At 40.0% G+C, this 24,764-nt stretch overlaps 1 protein-coding gene across 1 annotated transcript in view; it reads left to right on the forward strand.

Moving 5' to 3' along the window:
- The window catches only part of MAP4 (microtubule associated protein 4), a 190,539-nt gene that overhangs the window by 101,597 nt on the left and 64,178 nt on the right, over positions 1 to 24,764 (forward strand). The gene's annotated exons all lie outside the window — the stretch shown is intronic.

Here is a 24,764-nt window from a genome sequence, read left to right on the forward strand (position 1 = left end):
TTACCACCTGAGGTAGAGTTTTTTTCCAATTATATAGATCAATCCATGTTTTAGTAGGCTGCCTGTGGAACGCTGTGATCAGTTTAGTACCACTAAAGATCCTGGTGGGCCGAGGCATTCTGATTGCCAGTATAACCCGACTGCTTTTTATGGTAGGTGTAGCCACTTTGACTCTGACTGGTAAGTACTGCTAGTTGGCTTCTGCTAGTCTAAGATCTCATGCTCCTTATTGGAATCAGGAAATCCTCTTCAGTGAGACGTCCTTCATGGTCATACCTAGGGGTTGTGACAGAGAGTGTATGGCTTGCAAAGCATAGAATATTTACACCTGGCCCTTTACAGATAAAGTTTGCCAACACAGGTCTAGGGGGACAGGTACATACTACAAAGGAGAATAACCACAGAGCTTCTCAAGGATGCGGGTGCTCCTTCACTAGTGTTTTGGGTTTTTCTTGTTTGACAGAGTGCATGCACATGAGCGGGGAGGAGGAGAATCTTCTTTTTTAAAATTTTATTTGAGAGAGTGAGCGAGCGAGCATGGAGGAAGAGGGGCAGAGGGAGAGGAAGAAGGAGATTTCCTGCTGAGCAGGGAGCCCCATGTGGGGCTCGATCCCAGGACAGCCTCCCAACCCACATTTTGACCTGACCTGAAGGCAGACATTTAACTGACTGATCCACCAAGGCACCCCCACTAGTACATATATATATTTTAACACTTTTTAAAAAAAGATTTTATTTATTTATTTGACAGATCACAAGTAAGCAGAGAGGCAGGTCGGGGGGGGAGGGGAGCAGGCTCCCTGCTGAGCAGAGAGCCCGATGTTAGGTCTCAATCCCAGGACCCTGAGATCATGACCTGAGCCGAAGGCAGAGACTTTAATCCACTGAGCCACCCAGGCGCCCCAATATATTTCTTAATTCCCTTAGTTAAAGGAGTTTCTTCTGGGCCTTCTTGTGTGGCTTAGGTCATGCATGAAAAATCTGTTCTAACACTTTTATCTCCCTAAGCGTTTGGATTCTCTCTTTTACATCTTGATGGGGAAGCTTTGGCATCTCTACCTCATTAAATGTAGTTCACTTTTGAGTCCACATTTCAGTCAGCCAACTGAATGAGCTGCTTAGAGCTACTTTGAGCTGCATAAGCTAACACATTAAATTTGGAATCTCTAGTGAGTGAACCCATAGCAATATATTAGGCCCAACATAGAACTATATCCTACTTCTGTGGTCAGACATCCTTAGAATCTATTCTTATACATGTTCCCCTGGTTTTATTACCAGAATCTTACTTTTTTTTTTCTTTTTTGGTACACAGACTGTTTTCTTCAGGATCATAGTGTATACCTGTCCTCCTCGATCTGGGTTGGTGCACACTTATCTGCAAAGATCCATATTTAAATATTTTAGGTTTTGCAATCCATACAGTCTCTGTCACAGATACTGAGCTCTGCCACTATAGCACAAAAACAGCCATAGATAATACATAAACAAGTGAACAGGCTATGTTCCAGTAAAACTTTATTTATGGACATTGAAATGTGAATTTCAAATAATTTTCACATGTCAGAAAATTTTCCTTTTATATTTTTAAACCATTTAAAAAATGTAAAAGCCCTGTGGACTTTGGGTGATAATGATGTGTCAATGTAGGTACATGGATTGTAACAAATGTACCCAGGTTCTGGGGGATGTTGATGGTGGTAGGGGGTGCTATATATGGGAGGGGTTTATAGGAAATCTCAGTGTTTTCTGTTCAGTTTTGCTTGGAGCCTAAAACTACTCTTAAAAATGAGGTTTTGTTTTTTAAAAATGTAAAAATTATTCACAGGCCATGTATGAAAACAGATGGTAGGGCAGATTTGGCCCATGGACTATAGCTTGCCAAGCCCTATCTGAGAGCATGTTGAGATTTGACCATAGTTACGGGCCCAGAGGCAACAGAGGGTAGTTATGGTAGGCCGTGAGGAAGATGAGCATCCCTTTTCAAGGCCTCTGCCCCAGCTCAACTTTTCTTGGAGTTTTGAATCAGGAAGAGCAGCACCCTCAAACACCAGAGGGCAGGCTCCTTCACTGGAAGGCTAGGCTCCAAGTGACATGGGTTTCAGGATGGTCACTCTTACCTGGATATAACCAGATGTCTCCATTCCAAGTGTCATTATTCTCTTCTTTTCCAGTCTGTGTCCTGACTGCACACGAGACACTAGGTGAGACTGTGAGTTCCACAGTTTTTGTATTGAACTTTTTTGTTTGATTTTCCTTAACAATAGTAGCCTTGGCTAATAGGAAATAAGAGATTCTTTGAGTCTGTGATGTAAACTCGCTGGTTCTCAAGAGTGACTCTCAGAGCTTGAGAGACCTGAGTTTGTCACCATGTTTCAGTAAGCACTGCGTGTGTTCTGTGGAGAGAATTCACTTGTACTGCAGCTGTTGTAGGCCGCATCATTCCCTGAACGTGCTTGGGCTCCCCGGCTACGTGCTTCACTTTGTACTTCAGCTGTCACAGAGAGCTCAGTTAGTTGTGTCGCTGCAGCAGGCCCTGGGTCCCTAGCGTGCTGTTCCCCCTCTCCATACTGTTCCCCATCGACAAGGTTCTTACTAGCGCTGCACGTAAAACTCAAAGGCCTGACTAAACCAGCTACCGTATTCCATGTTTGGAAGTGTATGTTCTGGGATTGCCTGACTCTTGGTACCAGTTCGGTGTCAGGGTCCAGTCAAGAAACAGAAACATAGTAGTTTGGAAAAGGGAAAGTTAAAATAAAGAATTAGTAACTAGTAAGAAATTTAAGGGGCAGAAAGAGCTCTGAAGAATATAGAAATAGCAGATACAGGGTAATAGTTAAACTACGTCTTGTGCCTGACAGAGAGTATGTAAGAAAGGGATGAGTTTGGAAGAGAGCCTACCCAAGCTTGAGATTCGGACCTCTTTGAAGAAGGTACAGCTGTCTGTACTCCACTGGAGTGTGGAGAAGGTCCTGAGATGCCACAGGCTGAGGCTGGCAAGGAGGAATGCCACTTTCTGGGCAACCAACAGAACTCTCTAGAAAGCTGCCCTGGCTGGATGTACTAGGAAGCTACCTGGGGTGACAGTGGAACTCACATAAAGCCATGTGTGGGGTGCCACTGAAACGTGTGGGGGTGAGCACCATCGAGTGTCTCACATACCACTTGAGCACCACAGGATCAAGAAGAGAGAAAATAACTGGAATTTGGCACATAGTATAGGTATTTAACTTTTTATTTTAAGGAATGAGAAAGTCCAGCTCAAGAGAGCGTAAAATTATCGGTATCTTTGTTATATTTGAATCATTCATCTTAGTTAAAAAAAAAAAAAAATACCTGCAGTTTGACTTGGTCAGCCAACTGAAATGGATAAACACGAAATTCTGAATGATTGAGTTAAAAGGATACCTTACTTCATTTGGTTTAAAGAAAATTGATCACCTTTTAGGGCACCAGTGGACCCCTCTTCTGAAGACTTGGTGTGTGTTCACGTGCACTGTTAACACACTTTTCTAAATAGTGGGCCATGGTTATGCCCAGTGACTGCAAAGAACAACACTTGTGTTTTTATTGCATTTGTGGAGTAAAGAGAAGGCTATGGCAATAGGTGCTTGCAGTGATACCCTTTAATTAACCGTTAGTAAACCAAGGAATTAAGAGATTTGTCAGTTCTGGGAGGATCCTGGAAGATCATCTCATCTGGTATCCCTTGTTGTTTGGTAATAGGATGTGAGGCAGTGTAGGAAGGAAAGTTGCCTGTGGTTGTATTTTGAGTGAGAGGACCAGGGTTTGAAACCTAAACTTCTGCCTGAGTGAATGCCTTTCTGTGCTGCCTCAGGGTGAAGGATCTCACCACATGTCCAGCTGTGTGCCAGGAGAAGGAAGGGGTGTGAAAGCAATGGGAGACCAGACCCTCCCACAGACCTTTTCTCCTGACAAAGTTCATCAGAGTGAAAAAATCCTTCAGTATCTGAGGGAACGAGAAACAGGAAGAGAATATGTTTGGACATTGACTTCCTCTTTGATTCGTGTTTCAGTGTTCCAAATAATATTCTGTAATGAGAAGAGTAAGTACCCATGAATAATTTGCCCTACTTGGGAAAGTGGTTTTTCATCTTCAGTTTAGAACTGGAATGTCAGTTATCCATAGTCGTCTGGAAGAAATTGGCCAAATGAGTAGAAGTCATTTAAATATGGGTGTGGATATGAATGCAGTTTAATGTTCACATGTGATGTCTCTCACAGTCGAATTTTGAATACGGATACTTGTAAATCTTTTTTTTTTCCTTTAAACCAAAATCTTTTTAACATCTGCCATAATTTAAATACAGAAATATAACTGGTTTAAGAGAATGTAAAATAGAGATGGAATTCATTGTGAGTTATTGACATTTTTTTTAAAGATTTTATTTATTTATGACAGAGAGAGCTCACAAGTAGAGAGAGAGAGAGAGAGAGGAGGGAAGCAGGCCCCCTGCCGAGCAGAGAGCCCGATGTGGGGCTCGATCCCAGGACCCTGGGATCATGACCCAAGCCGAAAGCAGAGGCTTCAACCCACTGAGCCACCCAGGCACCCCAGTTATTGACATTTTAAGCAAATATTTTAATTCTTGTTCTGTCTGAAGAGCCTCGTTTTTATATTCCTTTAATTAGGGTTGCTATATATCATGTCCTAGGTATATGACAGTCATGGTTAATTATGCCTGTTGGCTGTGACCTAATTATTACTATTTGCTCCTTTTACTCTCAAGTGTCTTGGCCTACTCTGACCAGGCAGATTTAAGTCTTTGAATGAGCCAATTTAGTTTAATGTTATTTCTGTTGTTTAGTGGCCTGAACATTTAGAAAAAGAAAATTATCCACTGATTATAATGTTTTAACATTCAGCAAAAATATAATAAAGTGGAACAAAGTGGTGCAAAAAGTAGAATATTAATTTGTAGGTTGTATCTTTAAGAAAAAACCCAGCAGAGTACCAGTATTTTTATCTCCAGATAAATTTTTTCCCCCTGCAAATTGCTGTCATTTGTTCATTCAACAAAACCATTTTTGTGCACGGTCTTGCCGTCAAAGCATAGTATATGGTGCTGGGAATACTGAGTGGGGAGACACAGTTCTTATCCTCCTGTGGCTAACCGTGGACCAAGTTTGTATTGGTGCTTAAGTGTACACACAGGTTGCCATGGGAGAGGTCCTTGAGTTTATAAGAGGGGTGGTACATGGGGTTACTTCCTAGACCGTGACCCTGAAAGAATGGATGAGTAAGCCCTGGGCAGGCAGACTGGGGTGGGGGGGAGCTAAGGAAAGTGTTCTAGATGAGTGGAGTAGCTTACATAAAATGGTAGAAGGATGTGAGGAAGGACTAGTATGGTTAGCTGGGAGGTGGGCTGCGTGAGGTGGACTGGACGATTAATGATATTGAAACATTATTTGAGACTGGCTTGTGCAGAATCTTGTGTAAGACAGATCTCTAGGCTACAAGGAAACATTGAAGAGTTTTCAACCAGAGAATAATAGAAACAAGTTTCATGTTAAGAGAGAAACTAGAGGGGCGCCTGGGTGGCTCAGTCTCTTAAGTGCCTGCCTTCGGCCTAGGTCATGATCCCAGGGTCCTGGGATAGAGCTCTGTAATCAGTCTCCTTGCTCAGGAGGGAGCCTGCTTCTCCCTCTTCCCTCTGACTGCTATTCCTCCTGCTTGTTCTCTCTCTGTCAAATAAATAAATAAATCTGGGGGGTGGGGAAGAGGAAGAAGAAGAGAGCCTTTTCATTGGATTTTTCCCTCAGCAGTCTTATTTCATCTGTTCTGTACTCATTCCCTCCACCAACCCTAGACATTTTTTGAAGCAAATCTCTGACACCGTATCATTCTATCTTTAAATCAGTCTTTCTCTCTAAATAATGATTCCTTTTTTTTTTTCTTTTAAGATTGTATTTGCTTAAGAGAGGGAAAGAGAGACAGAGAGAGCACAAGCAGGGGGAGAGGCAGAGGGAGAGGGAGAAGCAGACTCCATGCTGAGCAGAGAGCCTGACACAGGGCGTGATCCCAGGAGATCATGACCCGAGCCAAAGGCAGACACTTAACTAGCTGAGCCACCCAAAATTGATTCCTTTTAAAAACATAATTGTAGTACCATTCACACACACACCAGTTGCTGATATCAGATGTCCATTCACCACTATATCCCCCACTTGTCTCATTTGTTTTTTAATAACTGGTTGTTGGTTTTTTTTTTTTTTAAGATTTTATTTATTTGAGAGAGAGAGAGAAAGAATGAGACAGATCACAGAGGGAGGAGGAGAAGAAGATTTGATACAGAGCGGAGAGCCTGATGAGGGGCTTGATTCCCAGGACCCTGGGGTCATGATCTGAGCCAAGGTTGGCAGACACTAAATTAACTGAGCCACCCAGGCGCCCTGTAATAACTGGTTTTTTGAAATTAGAATGTAAATTTCTTTTAATGCATAGATTCATCTATGGGAGATTTTTTTTTCTTTAATACAATTTGGGTTTTGTTTGTCATTTAAAGATGCTAGAGATTTAGGGCCTCCTGGGTGGCTCAGTCAGTTAAGCCTCCAACTCGATCTCAACTCAGGTCTTGATCGTGGGTCATGAGTTCAAATCCCACATTGGGCTCTGTGCTGGGCATGGAGCTAGAGATTTAATTGTGCTTAAAACCAGAGGAGAAGAAATAAAGAGGGAAGGGATAAGCAAGTCATGGTGGTTGGAGGACTTGATGATAAGGGAGATGGGAAAGGACATATTGCATAAGTGGTATCCTTGGAAAAGAGAGTGGCCTGTACTTCTCATATTCTCTCTCTGGTTTAGAATTTTTTTTTCCAAATTAAAGAAAGAAAGGTAGAGGATTATACTTCCCATTAATAGGAAGGAAAGAGGTAATGATGGACTCATGTAGGTAAGTTTACAGTAGAGGAAAGGGCAGTTGAAGAATATTATTTTCCATAAGTAAGAGCTTATGTGGTGGGATGGAGGATGCTAGAGAGGAAAGTATATGTGTAATAAACTCTTTGAAGAATGAGAAATCAAGTGTAGAGACACATGTTTTTATAGGAACAATGTACATTCAGTATGATAGTAAACTGAGTGTGACAGGAGGTAAAAGGAACAACTGAAAACAGTGTAGCATTTATAGCTAAATCACTCCTCCCCTAGGATGTGCTCTGGCCTCACAGCGGAGTCCTTCACTTCTGCCCCCTCCGGGAAGCATCCTGCAGGATTTATGGTTGAAGCAAAACAAGCATATTGTGTGGTCCCTTAGGACATTTCTAAGACAAGTGTGCTGGTTTGTTTTACAGTGAACCGAAAAGAAACACATTAACACATCATCTCCTTCCCACTCAAGACCTTCAATACTTCAGTGTTTTCAAATATTATTAGAACTGTGAACTCTTAAAAAAAAAAAGTCTGTCAGCCATCTTAGGATGTCAAAGATTGTTTAATTTTCAGATCAGGAAGGTTTGTGGGTTTTATTGTTGTTGTTTGCCTATTTAGTACAGAAAAAGACATCCTCATATAGTTGGATATGAATATTTAAATCTATTTTATTATAAAAATTGGAGTTGGCTGAAAATATGAGGAGTTAGATTTTTCATCACTTTCTATTTGGAGAAAATAGAAATACTGAAAAATTTTAAAATTTTTAAATTTAAATTCTGTTTAGTTAGCACATAGTATATTAGTTTCAGGGTAGAATTTGGTGATTCATCAGTTGCATATCACACCCAGTGCTCATTTCACCAGGTGCCCTCCTTAATGCCTGTCACCCCGTTAACCCATCCTCCTAAACTCTCCCCCTTCCAGCAGTCCTCAGTTTGTTTCCTATAGTTAAGAATCTTTTACGGTTCGCCTCCCTCTCTGTTTTTATCTTATTTTGGTTTTCCTTCCCTTCCGCTACGTTTATCTGTTTTGTTTCTTAATTTCCAGGTATGAGTGAAGTCGTATGGTATTTGTCTTTCTCTGACTAACTTCTGTCACTTAACATAATAATACCCTCTAGTTCCATCCATGTCATTGCAACTGGCAAGATTTCATTCTTTTTGATGGCTGAGTCATATTCCACTGTCTGTATATATCACATTTTCTTTATGCATTCATTTGTCGATGAACATCTGGGTTATTTCCATATTTTGGCTATTGCAGACATTGCTGCTATAAACATTGGGGCGCATGTGCTCCTTCAAATTAAAAAACTGGGATTTTATTTTGAATTTCAAAGATAGAAAAATGTTGAGAGAAGAGAACAAATAAAACAAAGAACTTTTGTCTATGTTTTTCCTGATTCACCAACAATTAATGTTTTGCCACAGTTGCTTTATCATTCTGAGACATATATATGGGTATATACATGCTATTTGCAGTTTTATCTTTGTAATAATAATCTTAGTCTCAAATGTGTTATTTACATTGTTGATGGTAATTGAAAATACCGTATTCAGAGATTGCCCCCTGTCTTTTCTGTGAAACCCTCTTGCCAGCATTAATTTTCTTACTTAGCTTTTCATGTAATTTAAACACCTTCATCATACAGTTTAGCCCTTAGTGAGATATTGTATTATGTGTTTCCTCATTTCTCAGATGACTAAGTTTGTATCACAGAAGCATAAACTTAAAAGTACCAACTAATCAAGCAGTAATATCTGTATATATATCAAAGCCAGAACAGTTCTGTCAAATAAGATCCATTCTAAATGTAAGAGAGATCAACAGATTTTAATATAACAGCATACAAAATGTTCACTGATAAGGTTTCAGATTCTACATTGTGAAAACCTTTAAGAAACTGCCACTTGTTGGGACACCTGGTGGCTCAGATGGTTAAGGCTCTGCCTTCAGCTTAGGTCATGATCTCAGGGTCCTGGGATTGAGTCCCACATGGGGTCCCGTGCTCGGCGGGGAGCCTGCTTGTCCCTTTGCCTGCTGCTCCCCCTACTTGTGGTCTGTCTCTTTCTCTGACAAATAAATAATCTTAAAGAAAGAAAAGGAAGGAAGAAAGAGAGGAAAGGAGGAAGGAAGGAAGGAAGAGACGAAGGGAGGGAAGGAGGAAAGGATGGAGGAAGGGAAAGAAAGAAAAGGAAGGGAAAAAGAAAGGAAAGAAGGGAGAGTGAAAGAGGGAAGGAAGAGGGGGAGAGGGAGAAAGAAAAGATAAGCAAAGGAAAGGAGAAAGGAAAGGAACCGCCACTTGTCAAGTTTTAATGTTAAGTTAAAGCCTGAATTTGTGTTGGATTTCTTGGTGATTGGTGGTGGGGGTGTTGGGAAAGGAGCTAGAAGGGCGATCCTTACTCATGAGTCTACAGTATGTATGTAGAGATGTGGACTAATATAATTTTAGAACTGGAAGGAAGCTAAAAGACCAGATACTGGTATAATCCTTTCATGATATAGGTGAGATATTGAGGTTCATGGGCATTAAATGAGCTAACAACTAAGGTCTCACCAAAGCTGAGTCTTTCTGCCCAGTGTTCTTGTTTCTCCTTCTTTATCCTTTTAGTTTTCTCTCCAAATAAATAGCAATATTCTCAGGATGCCTGGGTGGCTCAGTCAGTTAAGCATCTGTCTCTTGGTTTCAGCTCAGGTCATGGTCCTGGGGTCCTTGGATCAAGCCCTATGTGGGGCTCCACGTTCAGTGTGGAGTCTGCTTGTCCTCACTCTGCCCCTCCCCAACTCTTGCATGCATGCGCGTGCTCTCTCTTTTTCTCAAATAAGTAAATAAAATCTTTTTTTAAAAATAGTAATATTCTCTAGAGGGAGACTGTCTCTAAGTACTCTGAAGTCATCAGTCCTCAAACCTATTGATATCAAGACGACCTAATGCATAAATATTAGGAAACTTTTCAGGGTGGTGGATGTGTTCACTCTCTTGTGATGGCATGCATACCTCGAAATTTATCAGACTATACACTTTAAATATGTGCAGCTCATGGTTTGTCAGTTGTACCTCAGTAAAGCTGGTTACAAAATTATTAAGGACCCCAAAGAGCTTTTGCTTATATGGGTTACATCTCCCAGTATTTATCAAATTGGATATTAAAGCTGATTTTTAAAAAATATTTATTAGTTTAAAATATAATCATCAACTTTTTAATAAGTACAGTTTCAAAAAAAGGTTGGTAGGAAGGACTGTGTATTACATTTTTCTAAATGTCTTGACTATCGGGTTGAATAGAAGGTGGCTGGATACTCAGATCTGCCTCTGCATTCAGTCTGTCACAACATGTTGGAGTTGAAGATGAAGAAAATCTGTCTCCCATATATGTAGTTAAGAAGAGGAGTATTTTGACAGCTCCTTTTCAGGTAACTGGATATTCTTTGATTTGACATTAAAACTTGACAAGTGGTAGTTTCTTGGTTTTCACAATGTAGAATTTAAAGCCTTATCAGTAAACGTTTTATATTCTGTTATATTAAAATCTGTTGGTCTGTCTTCACAGTTGGAATGGGTCTTATTTGATAGAGTTGTTCTGGCTTTGATATATAGATATACAGATAGTACTGCTTGATTAGTTGGTACTTTTAATATTTAACCAGTTGCCTTCACTGTTAAGTGCTCCAATTTCACAGTAGAAACTGGCCCCTATTTTTTCCCATTCTAAAATCTTTTAGGAGAACCGAGGTATCTAGGGTTGTTGCCATTGCATTATGTAAATTGCTTCTTGTTTAGAATTTCATTTCTTTCTTTTTTTTTTTTTAACTGAAATAGATTCTCTGAGTAGATTGTAGTTATGCTGGAAAAAAAAAAAATTGTTCTGAAGGCTGTTGTTCCTGCAAGGGAGTTTGCCTGCTTTTGCTGTGGAGTTTTAAGGAGGAAATCTAGGTCAGTAGCATTGAATGAAGATGTGGGAGTGAGCCTCTGTCAGATTTGTTCATTAATAATACTGTTGGCTGGGCTGGCTCTTCTCAGCATTGCTCCTGAGAGAGCTGCTCTGGGCGATGCTGCAGCACTACTGTGGAGGGAAGATAACCAGTACCTTCTGCATCTAAACCAGAGATGCAGGTTTCTTCCCCAGAATGTATAAGGAAAATGCATTCACTTCTCTGATTAAAAACTGGATTTGGGGGCACCTGGCTGGCCCAGTCAGGAGAGCATGCAGCTCTTGATCTCAGGGTTGTAGGTTTAGGCCCCATGTTGGGTGTAGAAATTACTTAAAACTAAATCTTTAAAAAAAAAAAAGGTAGGTTTTTTGTTCTTGTTTTTGTTTCTCTACCACAATGAAGTATCACTTCACCCCAGTTAGAATGACTAGTATCAGAAATGTGGGATGCTCCGATCGTATGGGAAGGGCACCAAATGTGGGGCATACCAGTTGGGTGGGGGCCGGCAGCCTGGGTGGTGAAAGAGTTCATCCAATGCAGACCAAAAGAGATAGAAGTTTATTGACCACACCCCAAGGGAGCCAGGGGGCCTGTCAGCAAAGGAGAGACTGTCTGTCTTGAGGCAGTGGTGAGGGTGGAGTGAGGGAGTAGGGAGGAGGATAGGATTTTCCATTTTTTAGGAATCTTGGGAATCTTGTGCCTGGTTGTAATTGGTCCGTTAGGGCCTATGGCTGTTTTAAGGTGGGTTCCTTCATGAGTCTGTTTGCATTCTGCTCCGTGGTCCTTGTGTCCCTTTTTGCCTTACTCAAGTTTCCTTTGCTCAGGCCTGTTGCCTAAAAGTGGCCTCTACAGAAAAGACAAGAAATAACAAATGCTGGCTAGGATGTGGGGGAAAAAAGGAACCCTTCCTCGTACGACCACTGTGGAACATAGTATGAAGTTTCCTCAGAAGATTAAAAAGTAGAAATAACATACAATCCAGTTATTCCACTACTGAGTATTTATCTAAAGAAAACAAAAACACTAATTTGAAAAGATACATGCATCCCTGTGGGGGTCAGCCCTAAACAAAATCTTACACTTTTTCATACTAAATGTAAATCACTTTCCAATCTTATGTATGGTGTGAATTTATTAGCACAGTAGCATCATTTACAATAGCCAAGATACGTAAGTAACCCAAGTGTCCATTGATAGATGAATGGGTAAAGAAGACGTGGGCCGTGCGCATGTGTATGTAAGAGTTTTACTCAACCATAAAAAGAACGAAATCTTGCCATTTGTGACAACATTGGTGGACCTAGAGGGTATTATGCTAAATGAAATAAATCAGACAGAGAAAGAGAAATTACCATATGATTCCACTTACATGTAGAATCTAAAAAGCAAAACAAAGGAACAAGCAGACTCTAAAATGCAGAGAACAGACTAGTTGTCAGAGGGGAGCTGGGAGGGGGGATGGGCAAAACAGGTGAATGGGATTAAGGGGTTCAGTCTTCCAGTTATAAATAAGTCACAGAGATGAAAAGTAGAGCATAGGGAATATAGTCAGTAATAATTATAATAACGGGGGTGCCTGGGTGGCGCAGTTGGTTACCCTTCTGACTCTTGGATTTGGCTCAGGTCATGATCTCAGCAGGGTCCTGAGACTGAGCCTCAAGTTGGGCTTCATGCTCAGCTCCGAGTCCGCTTGACATGCTGTCTCCTTCTCCCTCTGCCCTCCGGTTTGTGCTCACTCTCTCAAATAAATGAATCTTCAAAAAAAATAGTAATTAGAATAACATTGTATGGTGATAGATGGTAACTATACTTTTTTTTTTTAAGATTTTATTCATTTATTTGACAGACAGAGATCACGGGTAGGCAGAGAGGCAGGTGGGGGTGGGGGTGGGGGGAAGCAGGCTTCCTGCTGAGCGGAGAGCCTGATGAGGGGCTCGATCCCAGGACTCTGGGATTGTGACCTGAGCCAAAGGCAGAGGCTTTAACCCACTGAGCCACCCAGGTACCCCAGATGGTAACTATACTTAACTGTGGTGAGCAGAGAGTAGTGGATGTAATTGTCAGATCAGTATGTTACCTGAAACTGATAAACATTGCATATCAACTTTACCTCAATGATTTTTTTTCTTGTTCTTTTTGCTTTTATTTGGGAATTTTCTTGGCTTGTTTCTTACAGTTAGTTTTTTAATAGGTGACGTTAGTTTAAATGATCAGGTTCCAATAAAGGATTTGTTGTTTTTTATTTGATAGCATGAAATTTACACAGTTAATTAGGGGGCTATTCTCTATATGGTTAAAGATGCCTTCCTTTTTGGTTTCCCTCTTCTTCTTCTTCTTCTTCTTTTTTATTAACGTATGATGTATTATTTGCTTCAGGGGTACAAGTCTGTGAATCATCTGTCTTAAACAATTCATAGCACTCACCATAGCACATACCCTCCCCGTTGTCGATAACCCAGCCACCCTATCCCTCCCACCCTCTCCCCCCTCCAGCAACCTTCAGCTTGCTTCCTGAGTATACCTTAATAATTTTTAAAAAGTCGAGTCTTTTTTTTTTTCACCAAAGGGTAAGCAGACTCACTAGCCTTTTAAAATTTATTTTAAACATGATAGGCTATTTAAAATCACCTGATGTTTCTTATGCTTTTTCATACTAAATGTAAATCACTTTCCAATCTTATGTATGGTGTGAATTTATTAACTTAAATAATCCAGTCCAAAAAAAAAAAATGACCTTGTGGTAATTTCAATGGCAGCTTATGTATTGAATGCCATTCTGTGCCATGCAGTGAGCTAGGATTTTTGAAGAAATAAAGTAGTAGCACAGTCTTTACTTTTTAAAGAAACATAATGAACTGGAGAAACAAGATTAATACATATTAAATAATGTATTTGTTTAAAATGATGAACATAGAATACTTAAAGATTTAAGTATTTATGGGACGCCTGGGTGGCTCAGTTGGTTAAGTGTCTGCCTTCAGCTCAGGTCATGATCCTGGAGTCCTCCAATGGAGTCCCACATTGAGCTCCTTGCTCAGCAGGGAGCCTGCTTCTCCTTCTGTCTGCCACTCCCTCTGCTTGTGCTCCACCTCTCTTTCTGAGAAGTAAATAGATAAAACCTTAAAAAAAAAGATTTAAGTATTTAAAAAATAAAAAACATTTTGCCAGACTAATAAGGAAATTAGTGTTCAGTGACTAAATGGTTTTCTAGTAACAAACAATGAATGTTGAAAGGGCTAAGAGGAGAAGGACGGGCACTAAAAGTCATGAGAGAGGCTGTGTAAAGCCTGAGACTTGAGTCACGGCTGTGGGATGTGGGGCCAACAGCGGGGAGAGGTTGATCTCGTGAGCAAAGGCACTGGGGTAGCAGAAGCGTGGACTTCAGCAGTTGCAATGAGGAGACTGGCCTGCCCAGAGGAGTGGGGAATAATCCTGCTATGGGTTCGTTTCAGTGGATAAAGAAGAGTATTAGATTCGTATCCAACATTTGCATTAATTATTCTGTGAGAAACATCTGTCATATTGGAGCCCTAAACAAGTTGCCTTTATTAGCTATGCAGTAGTAGGTGGTAGGTACACCTCCTCTAAACAGAAAGCAATTCAAAGATGGAAGTTCTAGGGGCACCTGGGTGGCTCAGTGGGTTAAAGCCTCTGCCTTCGGCTCAGGTCATGATCCCAGGGTCCTGGGAGCCCTGCATCAGGCTCTCTGCTCAGCAGCGAGCCTGCTTCCTCTCTCTCTCTCTGCCTGCCTCTCTGCCTACTTGTGATCTCTGCCTGTCAAATAAATATATAAAATCTTTAAAAAAAAAAAAAAAGATTGAAGTTCTAGTACTTTTCTGTGGAATATTAAATTATTGATAACATTTTTTTTTTATTACTCTAATTCTAGAACTGAACAAGTATCCTTAGAGGTCATTCCTTAAACCAAGAGAGACATACATTTGTTTTTGGGGTTTTTTTTAAGATTTTATTTTTTTAAAGATTTTTAAAAGATTTTATTATTTATTATTATTTATTTGAGAGAGAGACAGATCACAAGTAGGCAGAGAGGCAGGCAGAGGGGGAGGAGGAAACAGGCTCCCTGCTGAGCCCGATGTGGGGCTCCATCCAAGGACCCTGAGATCATGACCTGAGCCGAAGGCAGAGGCTTTAACCCACTGAGCCACCCAGGCGCCCCGAGAGACATACATTTAAGCTTTCGGTCAGAGTGGGCAGGAATTCAAATATTCCTGGTTGGTGCCAGGTTGGTGCCCAGCCCTTGTTTGCTTGCTTACTTGTTTGTTCTGTCTCCCTCTCTCTGTCCTTCCCTTTCTGTGGTTTAATCACTGCTATAGATTGATTAAAATATTTAATAATAAGGGGGGAAGAAAAGTGATTCCGGAATGTAGCCAAGGACCAGGTTTTGAGACTGCTGCTATAGTACTGTTGAGTCAGTTACAGATCGATTCTCAGCATCAACCTCAGAACATCAGAAAACTGTTTTCTCCTACCATTCTCTGGTTAATTTCTCTTTAATAATCCAGAATGTGTTGTTACATTTGTGTTTTATGACTTGGGAAGTAAGATAAGTCAATCCATAAAAATTTATTATTTATATTTTTATTAATTTTAAGAAGTGTTTATCCAAATGTTTTCCACCTTTTCCCCTTCCCTCCTTCGTATGCCACTTGTGAACCTTCCCGAGGACACTTGGTGTGTTTTTTGATTTATATAATAATTTATAATAGGGTCACCTGGGTGGCTCAGTGGGTTAAAGCCTCTGCCTTCAGCTCAGGTCATGATTCCAGGGTCCTGGGATCGGGCCCCGCATCGGGCTCTCTGCTCAGTGGGGAGCCTGCTTCCTCCTCTCTCTCTGCCTACTTGTGATCTCTGTCTGTCAAATAAATAAATAAAATCTTTAAAAAAAATAATTTATAATAATCTTTCTGGCCTAACAAGTATCCCAGTACTTCCATTTATTCAATAGCATCTGAGTACTTATACGTAAGTTATATTTTACTAGGTTTTTTTTGAGAGATATAGAGATGATTGGGTAAGTCAGAGGTCTCAGAATTTATTTTAGAATTAAAATGTATTTAAAATGTATTTAAAAAATTGTGTATCACACCTCACAACTTTTTTTTTTTTTTTTTTTGAACTCGAGGTTAGTGGTCTGTGGCTCTAAAAGTCTTGAGGTCACACCCAGAGTTAAGTGGCAGAGACAAGGTTAGAACTCTTTAAAACCTAGGGACTCTACATTTATATATTTGTTGGCTGCCCCCCCCCTTTAACATATAAGGCTTTTAGAATCATACTTGGCTCATAAGTCTCTTGCTTTTCTCTCCTCTCCTTGTTTCTTTCTTCCTCTGCTTAACTCACTCACTCACTCACCCTCTGCCTTTCTCCCTCTCTGCTACTTTTTCTTGTCTCCCCTCTGTTCTCCCCTGCCCTTTCTTTGGCTTTGTTCTCAGGCAGACTCTTTCAAGATGGGAAAGAGGGCCACCAGCAGCCTGGGTGTATCATTATGGCTTAAGATCCAAAATGTCAGAATGTTTGTATATCAGACTTCTCCAAAGGACTTTTGGCCTGGTTGAATCCCAGGTATACTCCTTTGGTCAGAAAAGCAAAAACACCATGATTGACCTCTGCACTCGGACTGCCTGGAAGGGAATAGGGCAGTTCCCCTTTGGAAGGGATGCAGGCAGATAGATAAATCTTGTTGTTTATTAAAATTTACTTTTATTTATATTTATTTTATATTTATTATATTTATTTAATCATAATATATAACTTATAAATATAATTTATATTATATTTATAATATATTTATATTTTAGAAATAGAAATATATATAATTATAAATAAATAAATTTATATATGTTTATATACATAATATATTGTATTATTTATCTTAGATAAAATCTGCTTTTTTTGGTCTTTGACATCCTAGCTAGTCTCTAGCGGTCCTCTGTGAAGACCTGCTGTCCTCCCTAAGCTTTTCCCACTCAGATTGGTGTGCTCCTTTTTTCCCCATTCTTAACCACGGCTTCAACTCATATTAGGCTCTGCTGAATATTTTCCCCAGTTCTCCAGCAGGGTGTAAAAACAAATATGTGGTTTGTATAAAATGGGCTCTATATGTCTGCTGAAATAGGTACAAATACATACTAGGTATTAGAGAAAATTAAACCACATGGATAACCCAATTTGACTGCACTCAGTTTTGCAGAACTTCCATGTGTTGAAATGCTGTTTAAAGTTGGCTCTCGGGGCTCCTGGGTGGCTTAGTCATTAAGTGCCTACCATCAGCTTGGGTTGTGATCCCGGGGTCCTGGGATCAAATCCCACATCGGGCTCCCTGCTGAGAGGGAAGCCTGCTCCTCCCTATCCCACCCCCTCCCCGCCCCCGCTTATGTTCCCTGTCTCATTGTGTCTCTCTCTGTAAAATAAATAAATAAAATCTTTAAAAAAAAATAAATAAAGTTGGCTCTCTTGGGGTGCCTGGCTGGCTCAGTTGGTTAAATGTCCCAACTCTTAATTTTGGCTCAGGTCATGACCTTACCATCATGAGATTGAGCCCTGCGTGGGGCTCCACTATGGGCAGGGAGCCTGCATAAGTTTCTTTCTCTGCAGGGCACCTGGGTGGCACATTTGGTTAAGTGTCAGACTCTTGGTTTCAGCTGGGGTTTTGATCCCAGGGTCATGAGATCAAGCCCCGCATAGGGCTCTGCACTCCATACAGAGTCTGCTTAAGACTTCTCTCGCTCTCCCTCTGCTCCTCCCCTCTGCATATGAGCTCTAAAATAAATTTTTTGAAAAGATTTCATTTATTTATTTGAGAAAGAGAGAGAGCAAGCAGGCAGGAGGAACAGAGGGAGAGGAAGAAGCAGGTTCTTAAGCTGAGCAGGGAGCCCGACGTGGGGCTCAATCCCAGGACTCTGGGATCATGACCTATACTGAGCGGATGCTTAACTGACTGAGCCACCCAGGTGCCCCTAAAATAAGTCTTAAAAAAAAAAAAGATTCTCCTTCTCCCTTTTCCCCACCCACCCCCTGCATGTGTGCGTGCTCTCTCTCAAAAATTAAAAAAAAATTTAAAAGTTAAAAAAATAAAGTTGGCTCTCTCAAAGCTAAAGGAGGGACAGAAAGGAGAAAGCATACTGGGGGAGAGACCAAAAGGAGGAGGAGGTGCTTTGAGGAGACGGAGGTGATCATTCAAACCTTTGGAGGTGCTTGGACATGAATTTACAGGACCCCATTACAGGGTGTTGACATCCCTGCTGGTGGGTTGCCGCCATACCTGAATTGTATTGCTAAGTTTTTCTCTTCTCTCCTGCCCCAGGTTGTACCATAACAAGAGGGGTTTACTTTTGTACTTCCGTCATTTAGTAAGAGTTGACCTAGGGACCAGCTTTGTGTGGACTTTTTGTATCATCCATTGTAAGCTGTCACTGATGAAAGACGATTATGATGATCAGTTTCCATCTTAAAAAGACAGTGGTGACAAAGGTTGCTTAAAGTTTGGAAAAAGTCTATCTTCTTTTGAAGAACTGATGTTTCTTTTTCTTAAAACTTATAGCAGAAGTTTCTTAGTTGTGTTGCAGATCAATGTCCATAGTAACCTCCAGAGAGAAGCCACTCTCCCTGGAGGCTCTGGTCAACACACAGAACCTGGGAGGGTTTGCCATTTGTGATGTTAACTGTCCTTCCAGCAGATGAGTTTCTTAGGGATCTGGTGTTTTACTTATGTAAGAAGAGTTTTATTTTTTCCAAAGATTTTATTTATTTATTTGACAAACAGAGATTACAAGTAAGCAGAGAGACAAGCAGAGAGAGGGGGGGAAGCAGGCTCCCTACCGAGCAGAAAGCCTGATGCAGAGCTAGATCCCAGGACCCCGAGATCACGACCCAAGCCAAAGGCAGAGGCCTAACCCACTGAGCCACCCAGGTGCCCCTTATTTTTATTTTTTTTTTAAAGATTTTATTTATTTATTTGACAGAGAGAGATCACAAGTAGGCAGAGAGGGAGGGGGAAGCAGGCTCCCTGCTGAGCAGAGAGCCCTATGCGGGGCTCGATCCCAGGACCCTGAGATCATGACCTGAGCTGAAGGCAGAGGCTTAACCCACTGAGCCACCCAGGCGCCCCATAAGAAGAGTTTTAGTTACAGAATGGAAATTAAATATCTTAATTAAAATTAGAATATATTATCCAACTTCCATTCTTGTAGGCATGGAAGATAAATCCACAGATTTACAATGTTTAAGTGAAAATGTTTATTAAAAAAAAACCTTCGGGTATCCAAGATTCTCTCAGGAGATGTTCCTGAAGGAGCATTTTGGAAAATGCAAATCAAGGATAAGTGATTTTTGTTTTATTCTTCTCTCCTTTTCCCCCAAACCACTTCAGGTAGGTGAAATCAGATTTAAATGATTCTATGAGACATGAAAATAAGGGCAACTTTGAAGGGGGGTAGCATTTGCACGTAGAAGCAGCCGGATGTGGGCTACTAACTAGGGGAGTCCTGTTACTTCCACACCCACTTTGCTTTGAGGTTAGCAGTGGATATATTAGTGGTAGAACTGTTTGCAAGTACCCTGTGGCAGAGCCTTCTGCTTTTCCCAGCCACATCTTCCTTGGGTCTTGTGTTTTCCAAAAGGAAGACAGTAGGGAAACTTTAAATTTTTGTACTGTGGCCTTTCAGAACTTCTTTCTCATTTACTTTTATGCCCTTCACAACAGAAGTTCATACCCCTAACAAGGAAGTGTGTACTAAAGTCACCCTAATCCATTTTTAGAATATCTTTATCACCCTTGGAGTTCCCTTGGGCCCAATGATGCTCAATTCCCATTCCTACTTTCAGCCTAGGCAGGCACTATTCTGCTTCCTGTCTTTATAGTTTTGTCTTTTCTAGAAAATTGATGTACATAGAATTATACAATATATAATCTTTTCTACCTTGCTTTTCTCACATATAATGCTTTTTTTTTTTAAAGATTTTATTTATTTATTTGACAGAGGGAGAGAGATCACAAGTAGTCAGAGAGGTAGGCAGACCGAGAGGGGGGAAGCAGGCTCCCTGCTGAGCAGAGAGCCCGATGTAGGGCTCGATCCCAGGACCCTGAGATCATGACCTGAGCTGAAAGCAGAGGCTTTAACCCACTGAGCCACCCAGGCGCCCCCATATAATGCTTTTTAAGGCTCACCCATATTGTAGTGTTTCTCAGTAGTTCATTCCCATTTATAGCTGCTTAATATTCCACTATATTTTTTGCACCATATTTTGTTGATCCATTCACCAGTTGATGAACATTTGGGTTTCTAATTTTTAGCTGTTATGAATAATGCAGCTGTGAACATTATACATTAGTTTTTATATAGATACGTGTTTTCATTTCTCTTGGGTAGATACCTAGGATTCAAATTGCTGGGTCAGACATGTTTAACATTGTAAGAAGCTGTCACGGTCTAGAAATAAATTCTTACATCTTTCAGCAAGAGTGCCAAGGTAAATCAGTGGGGGAAGAATACAGTAGTATCCCCTCATTGCAGTTTTGCTTTCCATGGTTTCAGTTATTTGTGATTAACTGTGGTATGGAAGCAGATAGTCCTCTTTCTGATGTACCAGGTCAGTAGTAGCCTAACACCGTGTCACAGTGCGTATGTCGTTCACCTCGCTGCATCTCATCCAGACATCTTATCATCTCACAACATCACAAGAGGGGTGACTGTAATACAGTAAGATAGTTTGGTAGACCACATTCACATAACTTCTGTTTACAGTATATTCTAATTGTTCTGTTTCACTACTAGTTATTGTTGTAATCTCTTGCTGTGCCTAATTTAGAAATTAAATTCTATCATAGATGTGTATGAATAGGAAAAAACATAGTATATAATATATCTAGGGTTCAGTAGTATCTGTAGTTTCAGGTGTCCACTGGAGGGAGGATCTTGGAACATATCCTCCACCAGTAAGGGGGAACTACTATAGTCTTTTCAACAAATGCAGCTGCGAAAACTGGATTATCTGTATGTAAAAGAATAAAGTTGGGACCCCTACCTAATACCACATAAAAAAATAAAATGGATTACAGACCTAAATATAAGAGGTAAAATGATAAATCTCCTAGAAGAAGATGTGGGCATAGATTGTTATGAACTTGGATTAGTGAGTGGTTTCTCAGGACTCCAAAGCACAAGCAGCAGAAGAAAAGCAGGTGAAGTGGACTTTAACCGAGTGCCTGGCTGGCTCAGTGAGAGGAGCATATGACTCTTGATCTTGGAGTTGTAAGTTTGAGCCCTACATTGGGTATAGAGATGCCTGAAAAATAAAATCTTCAAAAAAATTGGACTTTATCAATATTAAAAATGTTTTGTGTTCCAAGGATATCATCAAGAAAATGACTCTTGGATGGATCTAGAGGGCATAATGCTAACTGCAATAAATCAGTCAGAGAAAGACAAATACGATATGATTTTACTCATATGTAGAATCTAGGAAACAAACGAACAAAGATAAAAAGAAACAACTCCTTAAATATGGAGAACAAACTGCTGCTTGCCAGAGGAAAGGTGAGCTGGGGGGTTGGGTGAAATGAGTACACTTCCTGTAATGAGCACTGAGTAATGTATGGAACTGTTGAGTCATCGTATTGTACTCCTGAAACTAATAAAATTGTATGTTAACTATGCTTGAATCAAAAAAAAGAAAGTGAATCTTACATCTCAATAACTAAAAAAAAAACCCAAATAGCGCAATTAAAAAATATGCAAAATGCTTTGGATAGACATTTCTTTTTTTTTCCCCTAAGATTTGTTTGTTTATTTGAGAGAGAGAGAGAGAGCACACATGAACAGGAGAGGCAGAGGGAGAGGGAGAGAATCCCAAGCAGACTCTGCAGGGCTCTATCTCACAACCCTGAGATCACGACCCAAGCCATACCAAGAATTGGATACTTAACCAACTACACCAGCGAGGCACCCCCACCTTTTTTTTAAAGACTTTATTTATTTATTTGACACAGAGAGAGAGAGATCACAAGTGAGCAGAGAGGCAGGCAGAGAGAGAGGGGGAAGCAGGCTCCCCTCTGAGCAGAGGGCCTGATGCAGGGCTCGATCCCAGGACCCTGAGATCATGACCTGAGCCAAAGGCAGAGGCTTAACCCACTGAGCCACCCAGGCGGCGAGGTGCCTCTTGAATAGACATTTCTTTAAAAAAAAAAAAAAAAAAAAGGCAAATGACTGATAAGCAATGAAAATATGCAGAACATCACTAGTTATTAGGGAAATGCAAATCAGAATCACAGTGGGATACATTTCACACCCACATCTGGTGTAGCTAAGATAAAAAAGATCAGCAAGTTTGGTGACGATGTGCAGAAATTGAAACTCATACATTCTTGGTTGGGATTTTAAAATGGGGTAAGCTCTTTGCAAAAATGGTTTGGCAGTTCCTCAAAACGTTAGATATAAGAGTCGCTATATGACCTAGAAATTTGGTTAGGCATATACCCAGTAGAATTAGAAACATATGCCCACACAAAAACATACATTTAATGTTCATAGCAGCATTATGTAAATAGCCAAAAATGGAAACAATCAGACATCAGTAGATGAACATATAAACTATGGTATATCCATGCAATGGTATGTTATTTGGCCACGCACAGGTATGAAATTCTGACAAATGCCACAACATGGATGAACCTTGGAAATACTGTAATAAGTGAAATAAGCCAGTCATAAAAGGCCACATATTGTCTCATGACATTTATATGATACATCTAGAATAGGCAAATCCACAGAAACAGAAAGTTGGTTAGTAATTGTTAGGGGGTGGTGGGAAAAGGGAATGGGTATAGGATTTTTGGAGTAATAAAAATACTTTGAAGTTAGATGGTGGTGATTGTGTAACTCAGCGAATGTACTGAAACTCACGGGATTCTGCACATACTTTAAAGGATAAATTTATATCTCAATTAAGCTGTTCATAAAAAAAGAAAAGGAAACCATCAAATTCATTTCTAAAGTAGTGCCATTTAACATTCCCTCTAGGAATGAAAGAAATTTCCTTTTTCTCTGCATCCTCACAAATTCCTGGTATTGTCAGTCTTTTTGATTTAGTGGTTCTGTAGTGCAGTGGCATCTCACAGTGATTTCAATTTGCATTTCCACTAATGAAGATGAGCTTCTTTTCATGTGCATATTACCCATTTGTGTATTTTCTTTGATGAAAAGGTCTATTGAAATCTTTTGCCCATTTAAAATTGAGTTGCTTGTCTTACAATTGTGTTGTTAGAGATTTCTTTCCAAGTCTTAATTTATTATTATTAGATTCAACAAAGAATAACATTTTAATAAGTATGATCAGAACAAGTAAGATGTAAGGGAAATAAGATTAAAACCTTACACGTTGTTCATTGCAAGTATAAACAAAAATAAACAAAAAAACTGAAGTAGCTGTTTCCCCCATATTAAATGTTTAAACACAGTTTTGAACACGCAGTATGTACCAATAATTTAAGTTAGCTATAAATATTGTTTTTAATGTGATAAATGAACTTGTTCTTGCGAAACTTACCTAATGTCGATCATAAGTATAATTATGTTGTAAGAGATTTTGATCTCTTCTGCATATAGGTCCTTTATTAGATTTGTCATTGGCAAATATTTTCTCCCAGTCTTGGGCTTCTCTTCATTTTCTTAATGGTATCTTTGAAAAGCAAAAGTTAAAAATTTTTTTTTTAAGTTTTAAATTTCATCAGTTCATCAGTTTTTTTCTTACATGGATACTGCCTTTGATGGCATTTCTAAGAAGTCTTTGTCTAGTCCAGGGTCACAGAGATTTTTTTCTCCTGTTTTCTTCTACAAGTTCTTTTAGTTTTAGTTTTTAGTTTTAGGTTCTTAATCTATTTGGAGTTAGATTTTAACATACGGTGAAAGGTAAGTGACCAGTTGTTTCTCTATCATTGGTTGAAAAAATGATCCTTTCCCCCATTGAATTACCTTGGCACCTCTGTTAAAAACCAGTTGTCCACAACTTACGTAATTTTCTTTCTGAACTCTGTTCTGCTCCACTTATCTAATGTGTTGTCCATACCACACTGACTTGGTTATTATACATGTGTAATAACTTTTGAAATCAAGTAATTTAAGTCCTCCAATGTGCTTTTCTCCAAAATTGTTTTGGCTGTTCTTTGGTTTGGGGGTTTTTGTTTTTGTTTTCTTCATTTCCACATAAATTATGGAATGAGCTTGTTGACACCTTCAGAAAATTCTCCTGGGACTTTTTTCTTTTTCTTAAGATTTTGTTTATTTGTTTGACAGAGATCACGAGGCAGAGAGGCAGGCGGTGGGAGGGGTGTGGGGGGGGGTATGGGAAGCAGGCTCCCCGGTGAGCAGAGAGCCTGATGCGAGGCTCGATTCAGGACCGAGGCTCCATCCAGGACCCTGAGATCATAACCCCGAGCTGAAGGCAGAGGCTTAACCCACTGAGCCACCCAGGCGCCCCTTCTCCTGGGACTTTGAATTGTAATTGCCTTGAATCTCTTGTCAGTTTGAGAATTGCCATCTTAACGATATTGAGTTTTCTGTTCATGAACATAGTATAGCTCCCTGTTTATTTAGCTCTGACGTTTTTAAAAATTTTGGTGACTTGAAATGATTGCTGTTGACAGTTTTATAAAATTTTATACTTGTTCTTTGTGGGTAAAGATCACTAACCTTTTCACATACTGTAACCAGAAGATATCCTGCAGTGTTTTTAACCTTGTAACAGGCTATGCTTCCAGTGTTTTGATTATGTTTTTCTGTCTTAAAATTTGAAAAAAAATAAAGTCTTGAAAGGCACTAGGTGGGTATGATTTTGTCATATTGTGCTAACTGTCATACTAGTAGAAACTCAATTCTAGTGGAGAAGAAGACATTAATACCATGTAACTTTGGTTTCGTGTTTC

The sequence above is a fragment of the Martes martes genome (assembly GCF_963455335.1).
Source record: "Martes martes genome assembly, chromosome: 1".
Taxonomy (NCBI): Eukaryota; Metazoa; Chordata; class Mammalia; order Carnivora; family Mustelidae; genus Martes; species Martes martes.